This window comes from Castanea sativa, chromosome 9 (assembly GCF_040712315.1).
Source record: "Castanea sativa cultivar Marrone di Chiusa Pesio chromosome 9, ASM4071231v1".
In the NCBI taxonomy this organism is placed as follows: Eukaryota; Viridiplantae; Streptophyta; class Magnoliopsida; order Fagales; family Fagaceae; genus Castanea; species Castanea sativa.
In genome coordinates this window covers 17,990,038-17,995,874 of record NC_134021.1, presented here as the reverse complement: position 1 = coordinate 17,995,874, position 5,837 = coordinate 17,990,038, and the positions used below count along the sequence as shown (strand labels likewise).

The following is a 5,837-nucleotide window of genomic DNA, read 5'->3' as shown; positions in this document are numbered from 1 at the left end:
TGCCATAAGAATTCCTCTCAAACTATATTTCATGAATACATCAAGCACGAAGTAATAACGAACGCCTAACGGACTAACTTAACTATTTGCAAACATTTAAAAAGTAAAGTGTTCAAGATTCTAGCAAAAACAAACTTGGTTTAGATGATAAGTAGTGCCACACTCTGCAAACCCATGTGATACTTAAAATTTATAACTTAGAACGCTAGTAATAGTAAAGTGTGGGGTCCGAGGATCATACCTTATCAAATTTGTGCTTAATACTTAAAGATGTATGACTTAAAATTCTATTTAAACATGATTCTGTTTAACAAACGATAAGACATCCATTTCTACAAGGTATGTGGTCCAAGGACCCTACTTACCCAAATTTTCTGTTTGACATTTTAGGACATATCAATTTTCACAAGGTATGTGGTCCGAGGACCATGCATTACCAAGTTTTTGTTTGATATTTTAGAACATATCAATTTCCACAAGGTATGTGGTTCGAGGACCATGCATTACCAAGTTTCTATTTGATATTTTGAGAGTTGTAATTGATAAGCCATATACATTTATAATTTAAACCACAAACGACAAAAGCGCCCTTTATTAATAATAATACATTCGAAGGTTGTTTACATTCCATGGACGTTGTACAACTTTTTCATCTAGATCAGCTAGTCGATATGACCCTATACCTGCTACAGAAATAATCCGACATGGTCCTTCCCAGTTCGGTCCTAATTTACCTCAGGCTGGGTTTCTAGCAGTACCTACAACCTTTCTCAGAACCAGATCCCCAGGCGCGAGTGGTCTGAGCTTCACATGGGCATCATACCCTCGTTTAAGCTTCTGCTGATAATAAGCCATTTGGACCATAGCTATCTCTCGCCGTTCCTCAACTAAATCTAGGCTCTTCTCTAGGAGGCCGTTGTTATTTTCTGGGCTAAAAGTACTCGTCTTCAATGTGGGGAAGCCAAACTCTAAAGGTATCACTGCCTCGGCCCCATAAGTCATAGAGAATGGCGTTTCTCCTGTGGATCTGCATGGCGTAGTTCAATACGTCCATAGAACGTGTGGTAGTTCTTCTACCCATTTGCCCTTCGCATCGTCCAGCCTTTTCTTGAGTCCACTAACTATAACCTTGTTAACCGCCTCGGCTTGCCCGTTTCCCTAAGGATAAGCTGGAGTAGAGTATCTATTTATGATGCCCATGTCATCACAATATTTCCTAAAAGCTCTACTATCAAATTGAACGCCATTGTCCGAAATGAGTGTATGTGGTACTCCAAATCTAGTGATGATGTTTTTCCAAATGAACTTCTTAGAATCGGCATCCCTAATATTTGCCAAGGGCTCAGCCTCTACCCATTTGGTGAAATAGTCGGTCCCCACAAGCAGCCACCTTTTGTTTCCCACAGCCCTTGGGAATGGTCCTACTATGTCCAATCCCCATTGAGCGAAAGGCCAAGGACTGGAGAGAGGGTTAAGGACTCCTCCAAGTTGATGGATGTTAGGAGCGAACCTCTGGCATTGGTCACACTTTCTTGCATAGTCCTGAGCTTCCCTCTGCATATTCGACCACCAATATCCTTGAGTCGGTGCCCTATGAGCTAGGGACCTTCCCCCAGTATGGCTCTCACAAATTCCCTCATGCAGTTCTTCCAAAAGCGCCTCCGTTGATTCGGGGTGCACGCATAACAAATGGATCTTATCTGCTTCAGACTTGTCATCGGGAAGAATGTCATTTTTCAGAAAAGATATCATAAAATCGATCCAATTAGGTCCAGACCTTATCAAATGGATCCGGGCTGCCCCAACAGTGGTAAGAGCTGGCGCTAGCAAATCTTCGACAAGGATAATCCTAGGCAAACCCTGAGCCAATGACGTCGCTAAGGTAGCCAAAGAGTCTGCATGTGTATTCCTACATCTAGAAACGTGAGACAAGATAAAGGAATCGAATTTGGATTGTAAACGTTTGACCTCGGTCAAGTATTCTTGCATCTTGGGGTCCCTATGTCACGACCCAACTTTGTACATCAGAATTTAGAGCATGACCGGCATGTTAATATCAAGTTTACCTTAATACTAACACGAACCAACCTAAACAGAAGGTGCAATCAAGAATTGTTTCCTGTACACCTGCTTATTTTCTTGCATAAAAGCCATAATATACAAAAATGTGAAAACCTTGAAAATTCATATCATTTGAACTTTGCAAGATTGCCACTTGGCTGAAACTTCAGGTATACGTGCAAATATTACATAGCTAAACATTTAGCAAAAACTCTTATTTACAAACCCAACCCCAAAGACATACAACTGGGGTTCAAACCAAACTAAAGTTCATAATTACATCTATGCTCAAAGGATCAAGTACATCTTGATTCCATTTATACAACAAAAGAGAGCTAAACTACTATACAACAAAAAAAACTATACAATCTAAACAAAAGAGAATCACAGAATCTTGCCACCTCTAATACTCTCGCTGCTTCCAGGAAGAACCTGTACACTGAAATATAATAGGGTGACCTGCGAAGCCCAGTAAGTTTTTAAGCTCCATGGGCCTTTGATAAGAATGCATGTAAATCAAATACTTTATGGATATGCCAGCTTTGATAAAATAGCCTTCATACTATTCATATTGTTCTTAAATTAACTTATGAACTTTCAAATGAAAATACTTCATTTTCCTTTCACATAATAATAAAAGAACATGATAAGGAACTTAAACATAATTCAACATACTTTTCTTATCATCATACTTTTCTTATAACTTTCAAATAACTTAATAGCTCTTTTATAATACATATTAGTTAGTCCAATTGTAAGTCTGTCACAACTTTGGGAGGCTTCCAGCACTTAGTGCCAGGCATCCAGCATTCCCCACAATACTAGGTAATTCCGGAATCATATCATAATACATACTTTCAATCATGGGGGTAGGTTGACATCCTCCACAAGTTGGTGGTTACCAACAAGGGCGGGTACAGCAGAGCCAGTCCCACTTTTAATGGCCAAACAGAATCTCCATGGAAATACCAGTACTATAACCCCTACTGGCTGAGTTCAGATCATGACAATGGAATAACTAAAAACTATACTTTCCAGATACTATACTTTTACATAACTATTTAATAACAGTAGCATATCCAATTCTTTCTTTAAATATTATGTTCGTGATATGAGTAATAGCATCAATATGCTAAAATTATCATATATATATATATTGGATTTAATAAGTCACGAACATCAATCTTTACTCGAATCATGCTTATATGTAATATCCCTAGTTAAAAGGTTTTAATGCATTATAGTTTTCTAAATAGTCGTTATACTTATCAAACGCACATGTCACAAATCCCTTACCTGAAAACAGATGACGCGAGAGATTTGTACCAGAGGAGCTCAAGTGTCCGTGTTCTCGTTCTCGGCACCTAAATGAAAGACCAAAACTTATTACTAACAACTCTTCCTAAAAATAAACTTATACCTCGAACACAACCTAACTCTCAACTTAGTAAAAACTTAATTCCCATCACATAGAGTTTCCCCTAAAACAAGGTATAATCACTGTGGGGAGTAAAAAGACCCTGATGGGGATGTGGGCCTTTGGGCCATGCTAAGGAAGGCCGACCTGCTCTTGGGTTTAGAACTTGTTAGTACTACGGGTCGGCCCATACGCCGAGGATCCGAGGATCCAGCCGAGGGTGAATTTCCCTTCGGACGGACACCGGAGAACCCGGGACTTCATGGTAAAGGTTAGGGAATGACACGGTCAAGACCAATGGTTAAAGGGGGTGAACCCTTGAATGTCCTAGAAGCACCGATGTTAGAGAAATACCAAAGATAAAGGCTGCCACCTCCACATTAAAGACCCTGCACCTACCACCCTGGCCGCATTAATGGGGAAGTGACACCTGAACAGTGGAAGGGAAACTTCTGGTTACTATTCAAAGGCACTGAGAAAAGAAATATCTAGGCTAAGGGGGAGTTGGGGCAACACGTGTACAAAGTATCAAAAAGAGGAGTATTTAAGAAGCAACCTAGAACAGGAATATGGGGGGCTCCCTTTTTTGTAATCTAAAAGAAAAAGAAAAAAGAGAAAGAGATAATATAAGAACAGCTCTCGGCTTACGTCCGAGCGGGTTGATTTACAATATTCCTTGTTGTTTTCAAGTGTTTGCAATCTTTGGCTTGTCATTTAATCCTCAGACACTTCTAACCTGGGTTTCAAGCCCACACTCTACAAATTCATATTGTTTAAGGCTCATTGGGCCTGAGCCCGTAACTGTTCTTGGGGCCAGGTGCAATTGTGCACTTACAATCACCAAACTCATAACATACCAAAACACAGAGAAAACAAGCCATAAAAATTCATATATGATCTAAACATACCAAATGTCATGAAATTTTACAGAACTACTCCCCTGTATGTCTAATATATACCGTATAAATTTCAAAGTCAAAGAATAAAACCATAATTTATTAAAAATCGTACAAGGCAACGTGCTCAAATCTGTCCTGATAGAAATTTATACAACTTAGAAATTAAACCATTATTTTTGTATTAGTCCAAATGCAGTGAGACCAGTTCCATAACAACCATATGTGTTTTATAATTCATAAAAACTACTCCTAGGATCCTAATTCACAGCAAATGATTTAATACAGAATTTTCTTGTAGTGTACATCAAATCTGTCACAGTGACAGCTTCAGTGCAAGTTGATACCAAATTCATCAACTAAATGCAAATGGTCTTCAATTCATTTGGGTATTTTTATACCAATACAATAAACATTAAAATGACTTATTAAGCATCCAATAGACCATAACACCATCAAACTTTCAACTTACAAAAACAGAATCACAAGTTTAGCCCCTAAAATCAGATTTGAGAACAAAGAAGGGAAAACAATTAAACTATCAAAATACTCTAAAATCAAATAAGTTTTTAATTATTTACCCACAAATTTGAAGCTGAAACTTTAGTTTTAGGCTCTTAATTCCTTCTTTAGAGTGAGATTTTGTTTTGGTGAGAGAGGGAAAGAGAGAGCTCTTGCTGTGTGAAAGCAAAGAGAGAAAGAAAAGAAAGAGCAAAAGAAAGGAAGCAAGAAGCTTCTGGTACAGCAAAAGAAAAGATGAGGAATTGACTTTAAGGGGGTGTACGTGTATAGCAAAGGAGAAAAAGATCAAGACCAACTTTTTCCCACTTTTTGGCATTTGCACTTTTCACCCCATATAAACTTATATTTCAAGAAATGCCCAATGACAAAATAACTTTGCATATATGTGTGTGTATATATATATATATATATATATATATATACACATAAATCCTTATCTTTATAAAATTTCTTTTCTACAATATTAAAAGAGCATATGTCTTTTATAATATCACAATAGCAAAGTTTTAATGCACTTAAAATAATTAAGGTAATAACAAACATATAAACTCATAAATTGAATTATGCAATTAGGTTGGGGGTGTTACACCCTAGCCTCCATGGTCCCCGTCACCTGGTCGACCACTAACTGAGAATCCGAGAGCATGTGAACTTCCTTTCCGCCCATCCTATGTACCATGTTCATGCCGACCAAGACTGCTTCGTACTCGGCCTCATTATTAGTAGCTGAGAACGCCAACCTTAAGGATTTTTCGAAGACAATCCCTTCGGGGGATACCAGGACGAGTCTGATGCTAGACCCTCTCTGGTTAGCCGCCCCATCAACGGATACGTTCCAAGTCAAAGGTCTTTCATTTGTAATCATGCCAACTGATTTCTCATCCATGTGTGATTCCTTCAAAATTTCTTTCAACAATGGTTCAGCAAACTCTGCCACTAAA

General features: G+C 38.3%; 1 long non-coding RNA gene across 1 annotated transcript; it reads right to left on the bottom strand.

Annotated features, from left to right (window-relative positions):
• Positions 1–2,111: 2,111 nt before the first annotated feature.
• On the bottom strand, positions 2,112–5,126 carry LOC142610990 (uncharacterized). Its single transcript, XR_012839935.1, has 3 exons — positions 4,956–5,126; positions 3,358–3,425; positions 2,112–2,500 (listed from the first exon to the last, which is right to left on the bottom strand). It is a non-coding gene; the product is annotated as an uncharacterized LOC142610990 (long non-coding RNA).
• Positions 5,127–5,837: the final 711 nt, after the last annotated feature.